The sequence below is a fragment of the Mustela lutreola genome, chromosome 2 (genome assembly GCF_030435805.1).
Source record: "Mustela lutreola isolate mMusLut2 chromosome 2, mMusLut2.pri, whole genome shotgun sequence".
NCBI lineage: Eukaryota > Metazoa > Chordata > Mammalia > Carnivora > Mustelidae > Mustela > Mustela lutreola.
In genome coordinates this window covers 81,584,686-81,608,689 of record NC_081291.1, presented here as the reverse complement: position 1 = coordinate 81,608,689, position 24,004 = coordinate 81,584,686, and the positions used below count along the sequence as shown (strand labels likewise).

Sequence of the window (24,004 nt, the reverse complement as noted above, 5' to 3'; positions counted from 1 at the left end):
TTCAATTCACAGCATACGATCATCACCATCCACTCAAGAGTATATTTTTGTTTTGTTTTGTTTACTGTCCACAGTGTTCATTAGTTGTTTACTTATAAAGGGAAACTATCCCATAACCCAATATTCATGTTTCATAGTTCAGGAACACAGGTGAGTGACAAACTTCCATAGAACTCAACCCAAAGAAATTCTATACATTCCAAAATTACTTTGACTCTGTAAGATACCGGCCTTCTTCACCTCCTCAAAAATCTTTCATGAGTCATAATTTCTGTAGAAGTCTGCATATGCCTTCTTTTTCGGTGCAGTCACAGCACACTTATAGAAAGCTTCAATCCCCAGAGATATGGGGACTGCTCCAATGGTATGCCATCTCAAATGCTTGGCCAGAAGACCTCACATTTGAGGTATCAAATCAAAGCACTGGAGGACATGGTAGTTATTCTCCTCAACACCACCCCCAAACCAAGTGTCATTCCTAATTGACACAACGAGGGTTCTTCTTTTCCAAACTTTTTTCATTTGGTCCTCCCTTTCTTCCCCAATCCTTACCTCATTTTATTCCCTCAGATGGGAACCCATGCAAGTATGTGTAACTTACCCTTAAATGCCCATTTATTCTTAAAAAAATGTGTTGACTTTATGAGCATCCATGTCTTAAATGTGCACAAATGGTGTTATTTAGAAATCTCACTTACTTTCCTAATGTAGACATTTGATGATATTTATTGACAGCTGATTATATCTTGGTCATAATTTCTGATTTTGAAACTTTAGTTCTGGCTTTAGAATCCTTTATTAAAGAAGAATTTTATAGATCATCAGATAGGATGGACAGATGAAAGTAGGGGTGCTTTGTCTAGGGTAGATGTGTGGGGGTCTGGAGCCCCTCCCCATCTGCTCGGTCTTCCCTTGACTCCATAAAGTGGTCTCTGAAGTATCTCTTCTGAATAGAGGGCCCTTTGGAACACTATATGGCAAATCTTGGACTACATGCTTTTGAAATCATACTCCTACTCCTTTTCCAAGGTCTATCCTTGCATGAGATGCAGTGTATACATAAGCTTCTGTCATGCCAGCTAACCTGTGGGAGCAAGATCTTGTTTTGGTATCTTCAGTGCATCTCCTCAGTGCTCCACACACATTTTAAGGGAGTGGTGGGCACTTATTTCTGTTGATAAGGAGAGAAACTTGGTATGTAGACAGTTGATATAACAGAGTACTTTGGAACAGAAAAAATATCACCAGGTTATCTCTTTCTATATATGAAGGCTCCTTCATTCCTTTATCAAATAAATGAGATATGGAAAGTTAGCACCTGATGAGATATCATGTGGAATGTCACCCTAATAAAACTTCAGCACCAAGCATATGTATGTAGATATGTATATGGTGTGTGTGTGTGTGTGTGTGTGTGTGTGAGAGAGAGAGTGTATCTGTTTATATACATACCTATATAAAATGACATTTAAGGAAAGGTTTTTTCAAAATGAATTCTACAGTTTTCAGCCTTCATACACAGAGTATAGTGAAGAGAAATATGAACAAATTTTCTCCAGGCTATGAGGCTTCTGAGGCAGTTTGTGTCTGCACTACGTGACCCCAAGCTGAAAGGATTTTGAATTAGTGTCTTTGTCCATGGATTTTGGTGGTGGTGGTGGTGGTGTTTCTTTCTTGCACTTCTTGCAAATGTCAACCTGTCTATCATGAGCAACAAGTCTTTTCCACTTCCTCTAATTGCCATTTCTAATCTAGTATGAATTGAGAAGCCAGATAAGCAAGACTTTAAAAATTGGCTCCAAACAGCACAAGTTGCCTGAAGGTTTTGCTACCCCCTGAATAAATTGCACAGTATTTAAAGTTTTGATTTTAGAGTAGCTCTTTTGGATGCTCAGAGATTTTTGTTTTTGTGTTTGTCTTTTTCATCTTACTTTCTGCCTCTTATCTGCCTTTTGGATAGTGGAGGTTGCTAGACGAGTGCAGGAGGTACTCGGTCCGCATTTACCATGTTTGTTTTTCGTAGAAAAATACATATTCAGGGACAGTGCAGCTCCCATTATCCTTCTGTTTTGCTTTGATTGGGATTAATTTGGCTTGAGGAGCCAGATATCTTTTTCAGAGTTAGTGAATTATTTTTGGTTTACTGAAATAGTCAAGTTGACTCCTGAGTAGTTCCCAAATTTACTAGTGAGATGCTTCTTAGATAATCTGTGGTTATAATTTATTGCTTCTATCATGATAACTAAAAAATTTCAACCATTAGAAATCTTCTTCCCGTACTGGCCTGAAGACTCTCAGTCCAAAACCATGGTGGTAATTTGTTTTGTTATTTTATCTGTTGAATTAAGTAAACGCCTTTCAGAGACTGCATAAAGACTTTTCTGGTGACTTTGTAATGCTAAGAGATGAATTTACATATTAATATTAAAAATGGTGATGTTAGTGAAGTCTAATAGATATTTTATTGACAGGTCTTCTAATAACAAGGATTTGATTGAATGCTCTTTGGTTCAATTTTGAAGAACGTAGTTCAGTGTACAGTGCATATCAGAAAGAGAGCACATGATAATTCTTGTATTTAATGGGGTTCCATCATACTCCTTTAAATAACAGCCTGCCGTGGTCTAAAAGGAAACATGGTTACATGAGTATTCTCAAGTTCTAGCTAAGACATGATGATGCTAACCTGCCACTAAAAGCATTGACAGAGTCATTCTTTGTCTCCTTCTTGACTTGAGTCAACAACCATAGGATTCACAGTCTGTGCCCCCAACTGCTTTGCCATTGCTTTTTTCCCCCATTTTCAAATTATTTGTTGTTCTACTTTGCTGCACAGCCCTTACTTATTCTACCTTGAGAAGAGACATTGGTATAAAAAGGCAAGAACCCACTTCTCCAGTAATTCTCCACAATTCTCACCAGAAAGTAATGAGACAGTGGAATTTCATGTATTTGTTGAGAAAGGACAAGCTAGGTGGACAAACTTCTGTGCCTATCGCAAGGGGCCATAATACATGATTAAGTAGACAGTGGTGGTTGCAAAAGAGTATTATGATCTCATATTTGTACAACAACAGTAATACAAAGAAATAACAATGCAGCAATTCATAAGAATGTTTCTGGAAGAAAAATCACTCTACTATCAAAAGTACCTTAACTGAGGAAGGGGGACCAAGAGTGACAGATTTGAAGAATGCATGGTTCAGCAGTGTATCTTTTTATAAAACAGCCATGTGCTATATTTGTAATAAAATAATGCCATTTGGGGAATTATTTTATAGAAAATACTGGAGAAGCTGAAGGATGGATTTATCTGGGTGCATAAAGGAGAATGACATAGAAGGACAGGTTCTCCTGGTCAGAATCATTGATAGATGCATACTCTGTCCATACTGGAAACACGATATTCTATAGGCTTAGCATTGAGACTGCCTAGCCGCCAGTAGTTAAATGATAGGATTGAAGGATAGACTTTCTGTCACCCTCCAAATCACTGAAAATAATTGGACTGACCCTCTGATTGGTCCAGAAGAAATTCTCACAGAGGTGTATTGACCCAATTCTCTATAGTCATTTTCTGACAGTGGTTATGTTGCAAGTATTTAATTGGATTGGAGAAATGAAAGGAGTAGAGTTATATATTTGGAATGATGTCTGCATGGAGATGGGCTCCCTCCAGACATGTGTGGACCTGGGGTTAGCCTCAGACTGACCACTAGGAAACAATCTGGAGTCATTTTCAAACATTACTTTTAAATATCATGGTCTGCAAATGTGTGGTAGATAACCAGACATTACAATTACCATTTGAGTTGTTTTCATATTTTCAATATAAAAAACATCTCTATTTCATTTGTTTGAGAAAGAAAGAAGAGTCTGACCCTGTCTATCTGTTTGTGGTGCACAAGAATAGCAAAACCTCTTTATTACAAATGGAAAACATAAGTGTTTTTTGGCTTTAGAGTCAAAGTGAAAGGTCAGCCAGAGAAAAATGCCCTTTTAGTTTTCTTACTGTAAGAAAAAAAAAAATCAATCATAGGTACATAGGAGTTTTCATATATTAGCGGTTGGAGAGTTCTGAATGGTATAGCCATTTTGGAGCTCAAGTGGGAAACACTGATTAACAATGAAAATTAGTATAGCTTCTGGATCTAATTATTTATAGCTACATGAAAAAAAAACCCTCAAAATTTAGTGATTAAAAAAATTACTATGATTTCTTATGGCTCCTATGGATGGTCTGGGCTCAGCTGGGTCATTATTATTGGGGTATTTCACATGGTTGCATTCAGAGGACAACTAGGTTGTAGTTACCCAAAAACTCATCTGGGGAGGACCTTCAAGTTACTTTTTCACTCATAGTATATATGGTGCCTCAGCTTAAATATCTGGAATGGATGTGAGTTGAGTGGTTTCTCTCTCTTTCTCTATTCATATGGCATTTCCAAATGATTGGCTTGAGCCTCCTCACAGCATGGGAGTTTCAAGGTAGTCATACTTCTGATGTAGTGCCTGAAAAGCCAACTGCAAGGCTTTTGAAGACATAGCCTCAGAAATTCAAAGATTTCTGAAGTTCAAGAAATTCAAGATGACACTGGCCTCAGAAATTCAAGAACACAGCTCTCACTTGCATTGTGTTGGTCAAGTAAACAAGTAAGGTCGCTCATTTTCAAGAAGATGGGAAATTAGACTCTACCCATTGATGTGAGGAGCAGCAGGAGTTTATAGGGACATGCAAGGAATTGGTGTAACCATCTCCAGAGACCACTTGCCACTCCTATCTATCAATGGGCAGTCTTGTGTCTTTCTAATGGCCCTATAAAAATGAATGCACTTGTACTCAAGAAGACAGGAATAAAAATACTCATTGTAGCATTGTTTATATTCACTCCTCCAAATTAAGTGAAATACTCATCAGTGGGTGGATGCTTAAATAAACTGTAGCATTTATGTTAATATTAAAAGGAATGTACTAAATCTATGTAAAGTAACATCAACATATATCCAATATACATTACTGAGACAAAGAAGTTGCAAAATTGTTACATAATTTCCATAAAATCTACCTCTATAAAGATACAGTTGTAGATGTATATTTAAAAGCATGGGTAAATGTCCTGGAAGGAGGTATGCCACAAATTTAGATGTTTGGTAATAGGAGAGGGATTGGAGTTTTTTTTTGGAAGGGGGGTAGATTTAGCCTTATATGTTATGTCTTCAGTTTTTATTGAAAAGAAAATTGATTCTTACTTGACTAAGTAAAAATTAAGAATATATAAAATGTATATGAAGAATTTAAGTGCTAAAGACCACTTAGTGGCATATGTTGGGGAAAATGAACTAATAACTTTCTTTGTAAAAAGTTACTAAAAATCTTCGGTAGTTAAATAAAGAGGCAGGAAATGAACAATGCCCTCCTCATACAGGTAGAAGTGGCTTTTCTATAAACTGATGTGCACTGCTTTGAGAACAGCCTGGTGAATATCTAGTGGAGGATAAGTTAAGACAAAGTGTTTTAAAATGTTTCCACAGCTTAGATCAAGGAACATCTTTTTTAAAGTTACTGGAACTGCCACAGAGAGAGAGTGAGAGAAATTAGCATCTAATTTTCCTCCAATTTTTCTACCTCCAATTGTGTTTTGTCAGCATATTTCGCTCAAATCCAAATTTCTATTAATGTTTAGTGGACTAATAATTGGCCTAAAATCTGGAGACCCAATATTCCAGCAAATATAAGTGAAAGGTAAAAGGGTTTTAATTCTGCTTTTCCTTTTCTGTCAAATCCTTAGACCTTGCCAGGATTTGTACAATGAAATATATTTTCCAAAGTTCAGCTGCTCTGACCCAGTTCCTTTCTTCTCATAGTAACCCTGCTTTGGACCCAGGTTATGCCTCTTCAGATCTATTATCTACTCTTCTCCCCACCTTCTCTGTCCCACAGGTTGATATGTGTAGTTTTCATCACAATGTTCCCAGAGCCTCTGGATTCTGATTGGATGTGGCCAATGAGGAGGCTTGCACAAGGTTAGAAGAGCAGGAGAGGGTGCCTGTGTGGCTCAGCCATTAAGCAGCTGCCTTTGGCTCAGGTCATGATCCCAGGATCAAGGCCCACATTAGGCCCCCAGCTCAGTGGGGAGTCTGCTTCTCCCTCTCCCTCTCCTGCTCCCCCTGCTTGTGTTTCCTCTGTGTGTATGTGTATGTGTGTGTGTGTGTGTGTGTGTGTCTCTCTCTCTGCCAAATAAATAAATAAATAAATTTTAAAAAAATAAAACAAAAGAAGAAGAAGAAAAAAAAGAAAAGAAAAGAAAAGAGGAGGAGAGGTCCAGGCATTAAATCCTTTTATGAAAATTTCCTTGGGTTGGCTGTGCCCATCCACTGAAGGTTACTTCAAAGTCAGCTTTTTCTAGGTATTTAATTCTCCTCCATATCCTCTGTCATAGGGTGGTAATGACACGGCAGCTACTGATCCCAGTTACTGCGTTAGCCCCTGACTTTTTCATAGACTCTTATAAATCCTCCACAATGTATCTCATTCTATGTCTATTTCTGAGTGTGCCATTTGTCTTCTGTTGGGATGACTGATCTATGACCTGTCTATGGGGTATGCATGATCTATAGGGTATGGATACTATTTCCCTTTTACCCCAAAAAACTTTTTCTTGCTATCTATCATGATAAGGACATTAGGTGTGTGTATGTATATATGTATATGTGTATATGTGTACACACACACACACGCACACATACTGTGGTGGGTGTTCTAGGGAAGAAGAGTAGGAGCAACATTCTAGGTACCTAAAAGTCTGGGAATGGTTGGAGGAGTCTGAAAATTTAACAACCTACTTAGAATGTTAGAGAACAAGAGATCGCTGTCAGTATAGCTGAAGAAGAATGAGAATTCAAGACATTCTCCCAAAAAACAGACATCAACCCACCCTAACTGTTTCTACTTCTATCGCTAACCTGCAAACTGTTTATTATGGGCTGTAAATTCCTGAGCTCTAGGGTAGGTGGAGGGGGCAAAGCTCACTTGAGTAGGGTATGAAGAAGAGTTTACTGACTGAGTTGTTTTAGTCAGAGTTCAGTTTTGTGAGTTAGGCTTGACACAGGGCATAACCTACCTGTTTCTACTAGGTTCCATAAACTTAATTCAATATTGAAAGACTTTATGAGCCAGACCAATTTTGATTTGCACTATGTTTCCATGGGCTTTTAGAAAGTAAGGAAGTGGGTACCTGGTGCATTTTTACTTATTTTCTAAATAGACAAGAAAATCTTGGCTTATGGAGTTTCTATTTTGTAAATAACACTAGGGAATATATTGTATAATTTCCAGCAAGAGCCTGCTTTCTTGTGACAGAAATTGTTCAGAGAGCATTAGTCCCGGCTGAAATGAATAGCTAGCATTTGTTAAGCATCCTATTATTTAGGATTTTTTTTTTCCCTTCAAGTAATAGAGTAGTCCATTAAAGTAGCTTAACAATGGGACATTTAATTTTCTGATATACTAAATTGTCTACAGAGAGGTGGTTCCAGAGTTGTTAATACAGCAGCTCAAATGAGTCAGGTTCCTTGAGTTGGCGTCTCTGCAATTCTCTTAGCTTTCTCCTCATGGTAATGAGATGGAGGTCACACCTCATAAAACGATGTCCACAGAAGGAAAAGGGGATAGTCTTTTTCTTCCCAAGTCTGTTTTCATGAAAAACAAAAAACCCAGGAAACTGCCAGCAGAATCCCCTTAAGCTGTATGAAGTGGGACTATGTGTTAGGCCCACCCCTAAACCTGTCATGATCAAAAGAGTTCCCTTGTCTGAGTGTGAGGGATGGATTCTCCTTCTCAAAACATACTGCTGCCCCATAGTAAAGTAACAGCTAACATTTATTAATAAGAGGGATGGTTTGGGAGTAGGTAATCAGCCTTCTACCACCAACTCCTTCTAAAGGCCAGACGTGCTGATAAACATTTTGCATAGTCACTCTATTCCTGCCCACCATCAATAAGGTTTCTGTTATTAGCCACCTATGAGGAAACTGAGGCACCGAGAGACTACGTAACTCATCCAGGATCACGCAGTGCTTAGTGGAGAATCATTCATTCTACAGATATTTGTGACACCTGCTGTGTGCAAGAAGAATGTGAAGAGAAAGAGAGGACCATCTCTGTTCTCAGGTTGCTTCTGGCCCAGTGGGGGAGTTTAGACTAGCAAAGTAATCATGGCACTGCCCATGGTGAGGGCAGCTCATGCAGTTGTGTATCAAGTCCACCAATAGCACAGGAGAGAGGGTCAGCCCTCCCTGAATGGGTCTGCAGGGGTTTCCCAGGAAGACGAGTGCTAGCAGGGTGGATTGACGGAAGCCCACACGGAGAGATGGATTAGGGCAGAGAGGTCGCTTCAGGCCACGGAACAGCATTGGAAAGGTATTGCTCACAATGGGGAAGAATGTTCCTTTTCTATTTGTCAAGCTTTCCAGTGTTAATTGGAAATTGTGGCTCTCGGGAATTAGAGGAGATAGAAGATGCAATGATCCTAAACCAATTTAGAAATGTACTTCTGCACCTTCAGTGAAATGACTGCTTATAAATTGCATTAAAGGTAACCTTTCTCATATTCAGATCTAAAAAGAAATTCAAAGAAAAGGAAATTTTCTTCCCTAGATAGACTCTTTAGACAGCTCCAGTCTGTTTTCAGAGAACAAAATAATTAGTTGTAAACTCCAAATGGCACAAAATTTTATCATTCCTCCTGGAGTAGGTTTCCCCAAAGAGAAAATTTATGATTTTTTCCCAATTGATTTGAGAGGGATTAGGTGGGATTGTGGTTAGGGAATAGGAATAAAGATAAAGGAGAGGTGAGAATTAATTTAAGAAGAATCAAGAAGAAAAGTTTAACTAGGATAGCTTCAAGGGCATTAAATAAACCTTTTTTCAGTAGGGCTTAAAAGTTAATTATATTTTTTTCTTATGAAGTAATACACCACAGTGATGAAAGACTAATAAAATATTTACTAAAACAGTCAAGATCACTATAAGGAGTTAATAGCATTTCCCCCATTAGCTTTATGTTCTGTAGAACATTCTGTGTAATAGCCTTTGTATTTTCCATACTAGGATTAATGACCTCTAAATGACTGCCATATCACTCTGTCCCTCTTGCCAGTCCTTCCTATCATTTTCTTGTCCCAACCCATCCTGTGGATGGGCCAATGCATCAAGTATATATTGCTTGGTAGTACACACTTGGAGAGTTTGATCTTCAAAAACAAAAAAACTGAAAGAGTTTTCCTCTTAGCAGTACATTTCAAAGAAAGGAGCAAGAGGTATGTGGGGTGTGTGTGTGTGTGTGTGTGTGTGTGTAAAACAGATCAGGAAGTAGATCTCTGGCTGGCATTTCATGTTATAATAAACAAAATGCAATTCAGCTGGTAATTCATTGATACATCAGCTTTTTGTTTATTTTGTGTTTTTTGTTTTTCAGGATAACAGATTTGGAGCTGGCTAGTAAGAATTGACCCCCCCCCCCCCATCTTTCTCGACTCTATCCTTACTTGAGGCCTAAAGACATCACCAAATGAGTGCCCAGAGGATTTCCTGTCATAGATCTAGGTGAAATGGACATGCTTTAAATCCAACTGGAAAATGACTGGTCATGAAGGAGAGCTTGGAGATGACTTAGGAAGCTATAGTCTTAGTACATCCCAACTTCATAACAATACAAATTATTTAAGGAAACATCCATTATTTAATACAAATATAGCTGGGGATCCTGAGAAAATAAATTCACCTTTCTTCATTGGAAATGACAATGATGTGTAATCTTTTTTTAAAAACAATTTTTTGATCAGACAGCTTTTCACTTAGAAATATGGGAACTATGAGATGTGGGCATATTTATACTAGTTTATCCTGTCTATTTTGTGGATTGAATAAGGGTGATAGATACTACTGCAAAACTTAATAACCATGACCTTCAATCATGAATATTACAATCTTTTCTCAATAAAGGGCTGATGATTTTAGAATGAACAGTCCCATCTCAGGGTTCTTGGGCAGATTTGGCCTTGGACCAATATATTCCAACAGCTGGCAGTGGAAATGGTTGTGGCACCCTGTTACTTATACTATATACCCCTGCAGAATTTAAGTCACCCTTAATTAACTAGAGTTTGGGGTTAATGATGGGGTGATGATGGACATTCCTCAGAAAGACTGCTTGTTCTATAATTCCAATCCGGATCCATCTGTTTACCTTTGCTACACATCATAAGCAGTCAAGTAGTTTGAAGACAAGACAGCACTTGCATTTAGATAGCTAAAAAAAAACTAAAACCAAAACCAAAAACAAAAAAACAAAAACAAACACAAAACAAAACAAAACAAAACAAAAAACCCCGCAAAGAAACCACAGAATCACTGTCTTATGGAGCTGGGATCCCATGGTGCAAAAAGACTTAAGAAACATTTAGAGACCAAAATAGTACCTCATAATTTTCCAAATGTAGATTCAGAGAAAGGAGAAATTCTTGTAGGCTGAAGCTGCTTCTTGAAGAGAGTGTTGGATTATACTTTTAAAGGTGATGGGAAATGGGAGTAGAAAGTAGAAACTTGGTGAGGGAAAAGGAAGGTATAGTGTTGGGAAATGTGGTGAAAAGTCAGGTCTGCTGGAAACTGAGCAAAGCCTCTGAATCCCAGGAGCAAAATCTTTGAACCCTCACAACACCTCAGAGCATCCCATTCCAGAGGCTGAATCATTCCGCTGGTATTCCCTGTCTCTGGAGTTGTGGCTGTGCCCTCTCATCCTTCTATTACAGAAGATAAACATCCCTGATCCTCTCACAGGGCAACTCTTCCACTGTGCCTTGGGTTCCATTTCTGTCACATTCTTAGAGTCACTTTCTGAGCTCTACCTGCTTGTCCCCTTCATAACCGGTGTTTCCAGCTGTAATGAATTCTTGCTATCAAACCTCTCCCATCTCCAGCTGGTATCAATGACAAAGACATCAGTTGATTATGGCCCTCTACCCACCATCCCCTTTTCATGCTCTTTCACAGAAAAAATTATGGAGTCAGTATTGCCATTGTTCTCTTTCCCTCCCACCACAGCCTCCTTACCTGACTTCAGTTAAGTTCTTTTCTTCCCAGTCCTCTGAAGCTGCTTTTGTGAAGTCACGATTACCTCTGTATTGCCAAATCCAGTGGGGACTGGCTATCTGGATCTTTCTTGACCTCTCAGTGAATTTGGACACAGTTGGCTCTGCCTTTGTGACACACTTTGTTTTCTTGATTTCTGTGATACCATGCACTTGGTTATTTTTTTACTCCTCTGGCTTCCATATTGACTTTCCTTTTCCATCTCCATTTTCTTTACTTTCAGAATGTCTCACAGCAGTTATGGGTTCTGTATTCTTCTTGATCTCTATTCTCAGGTAGCCTCCTCATCAACTCGTATTACTTTAAATGTGTATATTCTTTACAACTAGCATAGCCTTCCTCAAATTGTGGATTCATGGGGGGAGGAGTCAAGATGGCGGAGAAGTAGCAAGCTGAGACTGCTTCAGCTAGCCGGAGATCAGCTAGATAGCTTATCTAAAGATTTCAAACACCTGAAAATCCATCGGCAGATCAAAGAGAAGAAGAACAGCAATTCTGGAAACAGAAAAACAACCACTTTCTGAAAGGTAGGACCGGCGGAGAAGTGAATCCAAAGCGACGGGAAGATAGACCCCGGGGGGAGGGGCCGGCTCCCGGCAAGCAGCGGAGCAACCGTGCACAAAATCAGGACTTTTAAAAGTCTGTTCCGCTGAGGGACATCGCTCCAGAGGCTAAACCGGGGCGAAACCCACGCGGGGTCAGCGTGGCCTCAGGTCCCGCAGGGTCACAGAAGGATCGGGGGTGTCTGAGTGTCGCAGAGCTTGCAGGTATTGGAACGGGAAAGCCGGCTACAGAGACAGAGCCGACAGTAAGCTCGCAGCTCGGTGTTACCTTGAACCGGTCGCAGGCTCGGTGAGCTCGGAGCGCGGCCGGAGGTCAGGCAGACGGGAGTAACTGGGCGCTGTTCTCTGGGGGCGCACTGAGGAGTGGGGCCCTGGGCTCTCGGCTCCTCCAGGCCGGAGACCAGGAGGCCGCCATTTGTATTCCTGTCCTCCGGAACTCTACGGAAAGCGCTCAGGTAACAAAAGCTCCTGAAACCAAACCCGAGCGGATTACTCACCCCGGCCCCGGGTAAGGGCGGTGTAATTCCGCCTGGGGCAAAGACACTTGAGAATCACTACACCAGGCCCCTCCCCCAGAAGATCAACAAGAAATCCAGCCGAGACCAAGTTCACCTACCAAGGAGTGCGGTTTCAATACCAAGGAGAGCAGCAGAATTCCAGAGGAGGAGAAAGCCAAGCACGGAACTCATGGCTTTTTTCCTGTGATTTTTTTTAGTCTTGCAGTTAATTTAATTTTTTCTTTTTCATTTTTTTTTTCTCGCCTTCGGGTAAAATTTTTTTTTTAACTGTTACCTTTTTCTTTTTTAACGATTTTTTACTAGTTTATCTAATATATATATTTTTTCTTTTTTACATTTTTCTTAGGTGTTTTCTTTTTTAAAAAATTCTTTTCTTTTCTTTTCTTTTTTTTTTCTTTTCTTTTTGTTTTTTTTTTTTCTTTCTTCCTTTTTGAACCTCTTTTTATCCCCTTTCTCCCCACTCACGATTTTGGATATCTTCTACTTTGGTTAAAGCATATTTTCCTGGGGTTGTTGCCACCCTTTTAGTATTTTACTTGCCCCTTCATTTACTCTTATCTGGACAAAATGACAAGACATAAAAATTCAACACAAAAAAAAGAACAAGAGGCAGTACCGAAGGCTAGGGACCTAATCAATACAGACATCGGTAATATGTCAGATCTAGAGTTCAGAATGACAATTCTCAAGGTTCTAGCCGGGCTCGAAAAAGGCATGGAAGATATTAGAGAAAACCTCTCGAGAGATATAAAAGCCCTTTCTGGAGAAATAAAAGAACTAAAATCTAACCAAGGTGAAATCAAAAAAGCTATTAATGAGGTGCAATAAAAAATGGAGGCTCTCACTGCTAGGATAAATGAGGCAGAAGAAAGAATTAGTGATATAGAAGACCAAATGACAGAGAATAAAGAAGCTGAGCAAAAGAGGGACAAACAGCTACTGGACCACGAGGGGAGAATTCGAGAGATAAGTGACACCATAAGACGAAACAACATTAGAATAATTGGGATTCCAGAAGAAGAAGAAAGTGAGAGGGGAGCAGAAGGTATACTGGAGAGAATTATTGGGGAGAATTTCCCCAATATGGCAAAGGGAACGAGCATCAACATTCAGGAGGTTCAGAGAACGCCCCTCAAAATCAATAAGAATAGGCCCACACCCCGTCACCTAATAGTAAAATTTACAAGTCTCAATGACAAAGAGAAAATCCTGAAAGCAGCCCGGGAAAAGAAGTCTGTAACATACAATGGTAAAAATATTAGATTGGCAGCTGACTTATCCACAGAGACCTGGCAGGCCAGAAAGAGCTGGCATGATATTTTCAGAGCACTAAATGAGAAAAACATGCAGCCAAGAATACTATATCCAGCTAGGCTATCATTGAAAATAGAAGGAGAGATTAAAAGCTTCCAGGACAAACAACAACTGAAAGAATTTGCAAACACCAAACCAGCTCTACAGAAAATATTGAAAGGGGTCCTCTAAGCAAAGAGAGAGCCTACAAGTGGTAGATCAGAAAGGAACAGAGACCATATACAGTAACAGTCACCTTACAGGCAATACAATGGCACTAAATTCATATCTCTCAATACTTACCCTGAATGTGAATGGGCTAAATGCCCCTGTCAAAAGACACAGGGTATCAGAATGGATAAAAAAACAAAACCCATCTATATGTTGCCTCCAAGAAACACATTTTAAGCCCGAAGACACCTCCAGATTTAAAGTGAGGGGGTGGAAAAGAATTTACCATGCTAATGGACATCAGAAGAAAGCAGGAGTGGCAATCCTTATATCAGATCAATTAGATTTTAAGCCAAAGACTATAATAAGAGATGAGGAAGGACACTATATCATACTCAAAGGGTCTGTCCAACAAGAAGATTTAACAATTTTAAATATCTATGCCCCCAATGTGGGAGCAGCCAACTATATAAACCAATTAATAACAAAATCAAAGAAACACATCAACAATAATACAATAATAGTAGGGGACTTTAACACTCCCCTGACTGAAATGGACAGGTCATCCAAGCAAAAGATCAGCAAGGAAATAAAGGCCTTAAACGACACACTGGACCAGATGGACATCACAGATATATTCAGAACATTTCATCCCAAAGCAACAGAATACACATTCTTCTCTAGTGCACATGGAACATTCTCCAGAATAGATCACATCCTCGGTCCTAAATCAGGACTCAACCGGTATCAAAAGATTGGGATCATTCCCTGCATATTTTCAGACCACAATGCTCTAAAGCTAGAACTCAACCACAAAAGGAAGTTTGGAAAGAACCCAAATACATGGAGACTAAACAGTATCCTTCTAAAGAATGAATGGGTCAATCGGGAAATTAAAGAAGAATTGAAAAAAATCATGGAAACAAATGATAATGAAAATACAACGGTTCAAAATCTGTGGGACACAACAAAGGCAGTCCTGAGAGGAAAATATATAGCGGTACAAGCCTTTCTCAAGAAACAAGAAAGGTCTCAGGTACACAACCTAACCCTACACCTAAAGGAGCTGGAGAAAGAACAAGAAAGAAACCCTAAGCCCAGCAGGAGAAGAGAAATCATAAAGATCAGAGCAGAAATCAATGAAATAGAAACCAAAAAAACAATAGAACAAATCAACGAAACTAGGAGCTGGTTCTTTGAAAGAATTAATAAAATTGATAAACCCCTGGCCCGACTTATCAAAAAGAAAAGAGAAAGGACCCAAATAAATAAAATCATGAATGAAAGAAGAGAGATAACAACTAACACCAAAGAAATACAAACTATTATAAGAACATACTATGAGCAACTCTACGCCAACAAATTTGACAATCTGGAAGAAATGGATGCATTCCTAGAAACATATAAACTACCACAACTGAACCAGGAAGAAATAGAAAGCCTGAACAGACCCATAACCAGTAAGGAGATTGAAACAGTCATTAAAAATCTCCAAACAAACAAAAGCCCAGGGCCAGAAGGCTTCCCGGGGGAATTCTACCAAACATTTAAAGAAGAACTAATTCCTATTCTCCTGAAACTGTTCCAAAAAATAGAAATGGAAGGAAAACTTCCAAACTCATTTTATGAAGCCAGCATCACCTTGATCCCAAAACCAGACAAGGATCCCACCAAAAAAGAGAGCTATAGACCGATATCCTTGATGAACACAGATGCGAAAATACTCAACAAAATACTAGCCAATAGGATTCAACAGTACATTAAAAAGATTATTCACCACGACCAAGTGGGATTTATTCCAGGGCTGCAAGGTTGGTTCAACATCCGCAAATCAGTCAATGTGATACAACACATCAATAAAAGAAAGAACAAGAACCATATGATACTCTCAATAGATGCTGAAAAAGCATTTGACAAAGTACAACATCCCTTCCTGATCAAAACTCTTCAAAGTGTAGGGATAGAGGGCACATACCTCAATATCATCAAAGCCATCTATGAAAAACCCACCGCAAATATCATTCTCAATGGAGAAAAACTGAAAGCTTTTCCTCTAAGGTCAGGAACACGGCAGGGATGTCCATTATCACCACTGCTATTCAACATAGTACTAGAGGTCCTAGCCTCAGCAATCAGACAACAAAAGGAAATTAAAGGCATCCAAATCGGCAAAGAAGAAGTCAAATTATCACTCTTCGCAGATGATATGATACTATATGTGGAAAACCCAAAAGACTCCACTCCAAAACTGCTAGAACTTATACAGGAATTCAGTAAAGTGTCAGGATATAAAATCAATGCACAGAAATCCGTTGCATTTCTCTACACCAACAGCAAGACAGAAGAAAGAGATATTAAGGAGTCAATCCCATTTACAATTGCATCCAAAACCATAAGATACCTAGGAATAAACCTAACCAAAGAGACACAGAATCTATACTCAGAAAACTATAAAGTACTCATGAAAGAAATTGAGGAAGACACAAAGAAATGGAAAAATGTTCCATGCTCCTGGGTTGGAAGAATAAATATTGTGAAAATGTCTATGCTACCTAAAGCAATCTACACATTTAATGCAATTCCTATCAAAGTACCATCCATCTTTTTCAAAGAAATGGAACAAATAATGCTAAAATTTATATGGAACCAGAAAAGACCTCGAATAGCCAAAGGGATATTGAAAAAGAAAGCCAACGTTGGTGGCATCACAATTCCGGACTTCAAGCTCTATTACAAAGCTGTCATCATCAAGACAGCATGGTACTGGCACAAAAACAGACACATAGATCAATGGAACAGAATAGAGAGCCCAGAAACAGACCCTCAAATCTATGGTCAACTAATCTTCGACAAAGCAGGAAAGAATGTCCAATGGAAAAAAGACAGCCTTTTCAATAAATGGTGCTGGGAAAATTGGACAGCCACATGCAGAAAAATGAAATTGGACCATTTCCTTACACCACACACAAAAATAGACTCAAAATGGATGAAGGACCTCAATGTACGAAAGAAATCCATCAAAATCCTTGAGGAGAACACGGGCAGCAACCTCTTCGACCTCTGCCGCAGCAACATCTTCCTAGGAACAACGCAAAAGGCAAGGGAAGCAAGGGAAAAAATGAACTACTGGGATTTCATCAAGATCAAAAGCTTTTGCACAGCAAAGGAAACAGTTAACAAAATCAAAAGACAACTGACAGAATGGAAGATATTTGCAAACGACATATCAGATAAAGGACTAGTGTCCAGAATCTATAAAGAACTTAGCAAACTCAACACCCAAAGAACAAATAATCCAATCAAGAAATGGGCAGAGGACATGAACAGACATTTCTGCAAAGAAGACATCCAGATGGCCAACAGACACATGAAAAAGTGCTCCATATCACTCGGCATCAGGGAAATACAAATCAAAACCACAATGAGATATCACCTCACACCAGTTAGAATGGCTAAAATCAACAAGTCAGGAAATGACAGATGCTGGCGAGGATGCGGAGAAAGGGGAACCCTCCTACACTGTTGGTGGGAATGCAAGCTGGTGCAGCCACTCTGGAAAACAGCATGGAGGTTCCTCAAAATGTTGAAAATAGAACTGCCCTATGACCCAGCAATTGCACTATTGGGTATTTACCCTAAAGATACAAATGTAGTGATCCAAAGGGGCACATGCACCCGAATGTTTATAGCAGCAATGTCCACAATAGCCAAACTATGGAAAGAACCTAGATGTCCATCAACAGATGAATGGATCAAGAAGAAGTGGTATATATACACAATGGAATACTATGCAGCCATCAAAAGAAATGAAATCTTGCCATTTGCAACAACATGGATGGAACTAGAGCGTATCATGCTTAGCGAAATAAGTCAAGCAGAGAAAGACAACTATCATATGATCTCCCTGATATGAGGAAGTGGTGATGCAACATGGGGGCTTAAGTGGGTAGAAGAAGAATAAATGAAACAAGATGGGATTGGGAGGGAGACAAACCATAAGTGACTCTTAATCTCACAAAACAAACTGAGGGTTGCCGAGGGGAGGGGGTTTGGGAGAAGGGGTTGGGATTATGGACATTGGGGAGGGCATGTGATTTGGTGAGTGCTGTGAAGTGTGTAAACCTGGTGATTCACAGACCTGTACCCCTGGGGATAAAAATATATGTTTATAAAAAATAAAAAAATTATAAAAAAAAAAAACATTGTGGATTCATTTATGAACTACCTGCTGCCTACCTTTACTGACTAATATGCCCTTAAAATTCAACATGACTACGTCAGGACTTCTGATGGAGTTTCTCTTCTCTCAACCCTCTGGTCCTATGTCTCAGTATAGAGTATCAAGATCTCTTATGTTCGACAACCCATAGCCTAGGAGTTATTCCTTATTGTTTACTTTCTCTCACATCCATAAGCAATTCCACAAAGTTCCTTTTGCCTCTACCTCCAAAGCATATCTGAAACACATACACTCCCTTCTGCCTTTCCACAGCTATTTCAGTCTGTCCTTAGCTCTTTCTTCACCTGCTGCAGTGGCCTCCTGACTGGGTTTCATCAGACTGTTCTTTCTCCACAATCAATTCTCTATGCAACAGTGATCTTTTAAAATATAAAATAGATCATGCCAGTATCTCTTTTAAAGTGCTCTGGGTGAGTTGCCAATTGTACTCAGAATAAAAGCTCTTGACCATGTCTTAAATGTCCGAGACCACACTCCAACTCCCCATGGTTCTCCTTTTGCTTACCATGCTACAGCCACAGAAGCCTTCTTTCCGCATCTTAAACACTCCAAGCTATGCCTTCGAACTGGCTGCTGAATATTCCAGACACATGGCTGGCTCATTCTTATCATGTAGACATCAGCTCATAAGTTACCACCTTGCTGAGACCTTCCCAGATGATTGATTTTTAATTAGCTCTCCACTTTTTTCCATTTCCCAATTACCTAGTTACTGTCTCACAAACCACTTAAAAATTTTCTTCAGACAATAAAACAAGAAAGAGGAAGAAGAATGACAATGGAATAAACAGAAAAGAGGAAATTAATCTACCACTTGATTTGGTTTAGTTAATTGGTATTATTGGTCAATAAATAGAGTGAGAATTTTGAGGCACAATCAGATTGGTGACCTCTGAGCTTGGAAGTTACATTTTGGGGAAAAAAATAGTGGGCTCAGGAGTCCCATTCTCTGGTTTCTTCAATAAAGTTTGTCTGAAGCTGTTTGTTTAATCTGCCTCTCTAGTTGGAAACAAAACGTGGAGGTATCATGGTGCCTTTTCAAATGGTCAGAAAATACCCACAACAGTCTGCTGGATTCTCCGTAATTAAGGAGTGAGCCCGTTGAAGCATTGGGAATTCCCAAATGTTGGGTATTAGGAAAGATGGAGAAATAATGGTTGCAACATCACAAAAATGTTCTTCCACTTGCTTTCATAAATGGATTCACAGTTTTTAATGGTTTTAGTGGTCCATTTGGTGAGCTCATAACGCCTCACTAGCATGAAATGTCTGTGGCAGCATCTCTAGATATAGTCTTGCTTAGAGTCGAGTAAGTTCTTACCTGGTTTGTGAACTGATGGAGCTGAATACTATTTAAATTTGTGCCTTCTATAAATCTGGCCTAACCTCTTTTTTGAGTCCCTAAAGTTGAGTGTTATTCTTGATTGTCAGAAACTTAAGTTTGGTTTACAAATTCCTGGATGTATGTGCATGTATCTGGCAGGATTATATGGAGCGTCTTCTGGGTTGGTGCCACTAGCCACATAGAAAATGTAACTTAACAGATGCTCTCTCTCCACCTTCTGAATCAACAGGGAGGACTTCTTTTTGTTTTTCTACTTGATGAGGCTTAGGGTAGAAGAGATGTCAAGCAAACAGTTTGCTCAAGTATGATACTGAAACCACACTCTTGTTAAAAGACATACGGTGACCAAGATATTACTAGAAAATATATCACATTCATATTTATTTTCAATTACCAAGTTTTGAACTATAGAAGCAAATTAAAAAGGGAAAAAAGAAAAAAATGAAAAAATCCACCAATCAGTAAATGATTAAATGAATCATGGAATATCCATTCAGAAGTTTCTAGAATCATTAACGTCTGTTACGAGAATATAGAAACATGGAAAAAGTACTGTAAGTATAAAAAGCAAAGGAGTACAGCAAACTATTTATTATAGAAGCATATCTCTAAGAGAACTATGCATAGAGAAAATAAACTGGGAGAAAATATATTCATATGTGTGGTAAAGGCAATTATGTATTAATTAGCGCAGTGTAGGCAAAGGTAAGAAATAAACTGCAAAGTGTATAGTAGCTTCAACATCATAGTCCAGACCAGATAGTTGTTAATTAGAGGAAAGCATCACTCTGTATACTGATCCAGGTTCCTTTATCTCATGGATCTGTCACTACCTAGGACCCTGATTCCTCTCATGCAAATGCAGATGGGGAAGACAGTACGAAGAAGGCAACCTGCATCTGAACATTCTTAGCCTGCTGCATGTTATTTGTGAGAACTAGTTAGATGGCTCCACTTAGAATGCAAGAGAATCTGGGAAATGTAGTCCTTCACTGGGCAGCCACTTCCATTATGCCAAGGCAAAGCACAGATTTGTGCTAGGAGGTTAGCAATTTCTGTTAAACTTAGTAAGAGCAATGAAACTAAATCAGAATCTAGGTCTCTGACTCTGAAGTTTATGCTTTTACCTACCATGCTGTTTGAAGGCTAAAAACCTAGTAGTTTCCCTACAGAGTACAAATGATTAATGGGTTTCAGCCAAGCACCTCTGAGCCATTAACTCTAATAACTTAGGAGGTTGTGTTGTTGGTTAGAAACTCCATGTTGGTGTCAATGTCTTCTGATGTTCCCACTCCCCCTAGCTCCTGAGCAGTCTCCTATTCCAGGAAAGCCCAGAAATCCTGCCTGGAGCCCCTCCATAGGTAGACTTAGGGAAGAAATTGCTGCCTTGCCAGTGAAATCAGCCGTGCTGTGAGGGTCCCAGATCTCATGTGAAGGAGAAAGAAGCCATCCTTGAGGGTTGGAATTGATTTAGATGATGACTGAATCTGAGCTCGAAGACCTTGCCTGGTCTCATTAGTTGCACCTTCCACCTTTTCTGAGGGCCACCATGCAGATGTTCCTTCACTCCAGTAGAGAAAGACCCACAGTGTATTTGGTACATGATTCCCAAGCATAAGGGGGTTTCTTCTTCTTAGACTGAACATTGGAATTAAGGCTTTTGACTGGTTTATCATCCAAAGCATCCTCTAGAATGTTGCTATGGAAGTCATGAGTTTTAAAAGAACAATCTGACAATCAGGGAAAAGGTGATTCCAGCAGATATCATCTGCTATTGCTGCTGATGGTCTATCGCTACTTTGTCATGGTTTAAATGCTGAAGATTTTTGTACACATTGTTTTATCTGGACTTTGGAAGAAATCCACAAAGCAGATGTTATGTTCATCATCATACTCATTATCATCTTATAGATTTAAAGACTGTAATTTGAAGAGAAGACATAATTTGCTCAAGGTCACACACTAAATAAGTAGAGTCTAAATTCAAAGCCCAGTAGTTCTTTTGCTAGAACTCTTGTCATTTTAATTTATCCAGAATCCATTCCTACTTCTCTTAATATTCCAGTTCCTTTGAGAGTTTATCTGTCTTTCATTTTCTTGTAGTGAAGCTGCTCATTTCCCAGTATGAACATGAAGGCAGCCAATCTTTCCATTCCTTCCTGTTCTCTGCATGATAGAAGGTGACCCAAGCATGGGCAGCTAGATATTGAATTGTGGGTAAGGGAAACAAGAATGAGGAAGGAGCCATCTGAGACTATAAAGTCTGTTATGGCTTTCTTATGTCTTTCTAAATCATGGCCCTCTATTACCTCCTAGATTTCTTCTAGTTTCTAAGCCTGTTCTCTCAGACTTTAATAAGTCCCATGATCTCTCAGGTATCTGCATAATATACCTTGTCTTGGTTAAGTGACCCAGAGTTGGGTTCTGTTGCTTTTAATTAAGAGCACTATATTATATATTTGGACGCTATTTGTTACAAGTAGCAGGAATTCCATCCTTAAACTGGCTTAGATAACAAGGCAGTGTATTAATTCCCATAAAAAGGGCAGAGAAGGTGTCAGAGATTTCTCAGTCCTGGTAGAATGGGCCCATCCACCATCACCCAAACACTGATTATAAAACTCTTCTCCTTGGATTTCTTACTTTCTTGTCCTAAAACTCATGGGAATGATGAGTCATAGTTGGACTCAGTGTTGATAATTAGAAGTCATAATGTGGAACGTATATCACCTTAATGAGAAGCTGACTTGTATTGTTTTTTCTAGTAACAATATGCCCTGAAAAACCTGAATTACACATTTTTACAGTTTTACTTCACAGGGGGAAATAGCATTAGGGTTTAGATTTGGGGATGTTTGAAAGAAGTTTTATACTACTGGTTTTGTAAAGCATTGAATTATGAAAAGTTACTACAAGGGCATATATTCAAAATGCAGCAAAAGAAAAGAAATAGTCCTATAGATTCAATAACATACAACACTAGCCTCTTAATTAACCAAATATGTGTAAATGACCCTCATTTCCCAGATTCTCCCAGCAAGAGGTACATGGTGACTGCCTGATCTTCCTCTCCCTCAAGTAACTAAATGTGGCTAATTGCATTCCCTCCTGGAGAGGGAGCCTTTTCGGAGGGAAGGAGTTTTCTTTTTTCTTTTCTTTTTCTTTTTTCCCTCTTTTTCTTTTTATTAAGGGCTTCTGGGAAAGAAATACTTTTCTAAATCATATACATGAAAGTAACTACATTTTTTCTTTCTTCTTCTTTTTTTTTTTTTAAGAGAGATATAAACCATTCTTTACTTTCCAGACTAAGAGCTAGAAACATAAATATAAAGGTAAGAAATATGATGTTCCCATTTGAAAGTCTGGTTAGTTACAGATAGAAGTTATAGAGGAACAAGAGAGGGAAAGTAACAGAAGAGGAAATGACAGCAGAGAAACATACAAGAGAGGACTTTCTTCTGATCATTTTTTCCCCACAGAAACACAAACACACTGACAATGCCAAGGAAGGCAGGTTGCAGAGTAGATGTACCCATTCCAAGGGGCACAATCACAGCGGATAGATAAGAGACATTTTTTGGAGTAACCTTACTGTCTTGGTAATTTTCAGGCTGTCTATATTTACTTGGGAAATTCTGCTTGCAGATGCTTACATATGCTTGGGAGCAGAGATACCAAATTTCATGCTATCCCCTTTGTAGATATTTAGGTGAAATCTAGAGGAACTCATTCTAAAAATAATGCCTTTTTTTAATCAGCTTTTTCTTTTTTGGGTGGGTACCAAATTACTTTATTTGAAGGAATGGTACAAATGAAAGAAGTTAAGTAGATGTTTTGGTACAGCTTACAGAAAAGGTAAAGGTAACCCCAACATGCATGCATGGCCTCAGGGACCAGGTGGCTCTGGGATGACAGCCTAAGGCTTAGCTCTCACTATCACTGTTTCCCAAGATGTGCTTGTCAAAGAGATACTCTACCATGCCAGATTTGGGGGCCCCATCTTGCACAGGTTGCTTATGTGGCCACCCAATACTTTGATGGATTTCACCTGCTCATTCAGGCAATGAGTCTCAATAAAGTCATACAAATGGGGGTCATTTTTATCAGTGGCCAGTTTGTGCACTTCTAGTAGTGACCGATTCACACTCTTTTCCAAGTGTAATGCACACTCCATTGCATTCAACCCATTCTCCCAATCATCACTGTCTGGTTTCTTGATATCCTGAAGGAAGACTCAGCCACCTCGTTGGTTCTGCAGCTTCATCAGTTGCTCAGCACGTTCCTTCTCCTCATGAGACTGGTGAAGAAAATATTTGCCAAGTTCTTCAAAGCCACATCACCATGGTCAAAGTAGTAAGACACGGACAGGTAGACATAGGAGGTGTAGAGCTCCAGGTTGATCTGGCGGTTGATGGGGGCCTCCGAGTCCTGGTGGTAGTTCTGGTGCACTTGTTGGGGGGACCCGGTCGTCATAACGGCGGCTGAGGAGAGGCGGCGGTGGGCTGCGATTTCGCGGTGCTGACGGGGGGGGGGGGGGCTTGGAGCAGTCCGAGGTCACTGTGAGGAGATGGCCAGGGTGAGGGGACAAGCGCCGAGTTCCGCCCAAGCACTGTTGGAGCAGGAAACCGGGGCGAATCTTAGCGGAGACTCTCTTCATCAGCTTCTTGATATGAGAATTCATTAATGAAGAAGAAGTGAATAATGCCTCCAGTTGACACATTGACA

The 24,004-nt window shown here is 39.4% G+C and overlaps 1 pseudogene; it reads right to left on the bottom strand.

The window, feature by feature from the left end:
• Nucleotides 1-23,156: 23,156 nt before the first annotated feature.
• LOC131825823 (ferritin heavy chain-like) lies at nt 23,157-23,771 on the bottom strand (annotated as a pseudogene).
• Nucleotides 23,772-24,004: the final 233 nt, after the last annotated feature.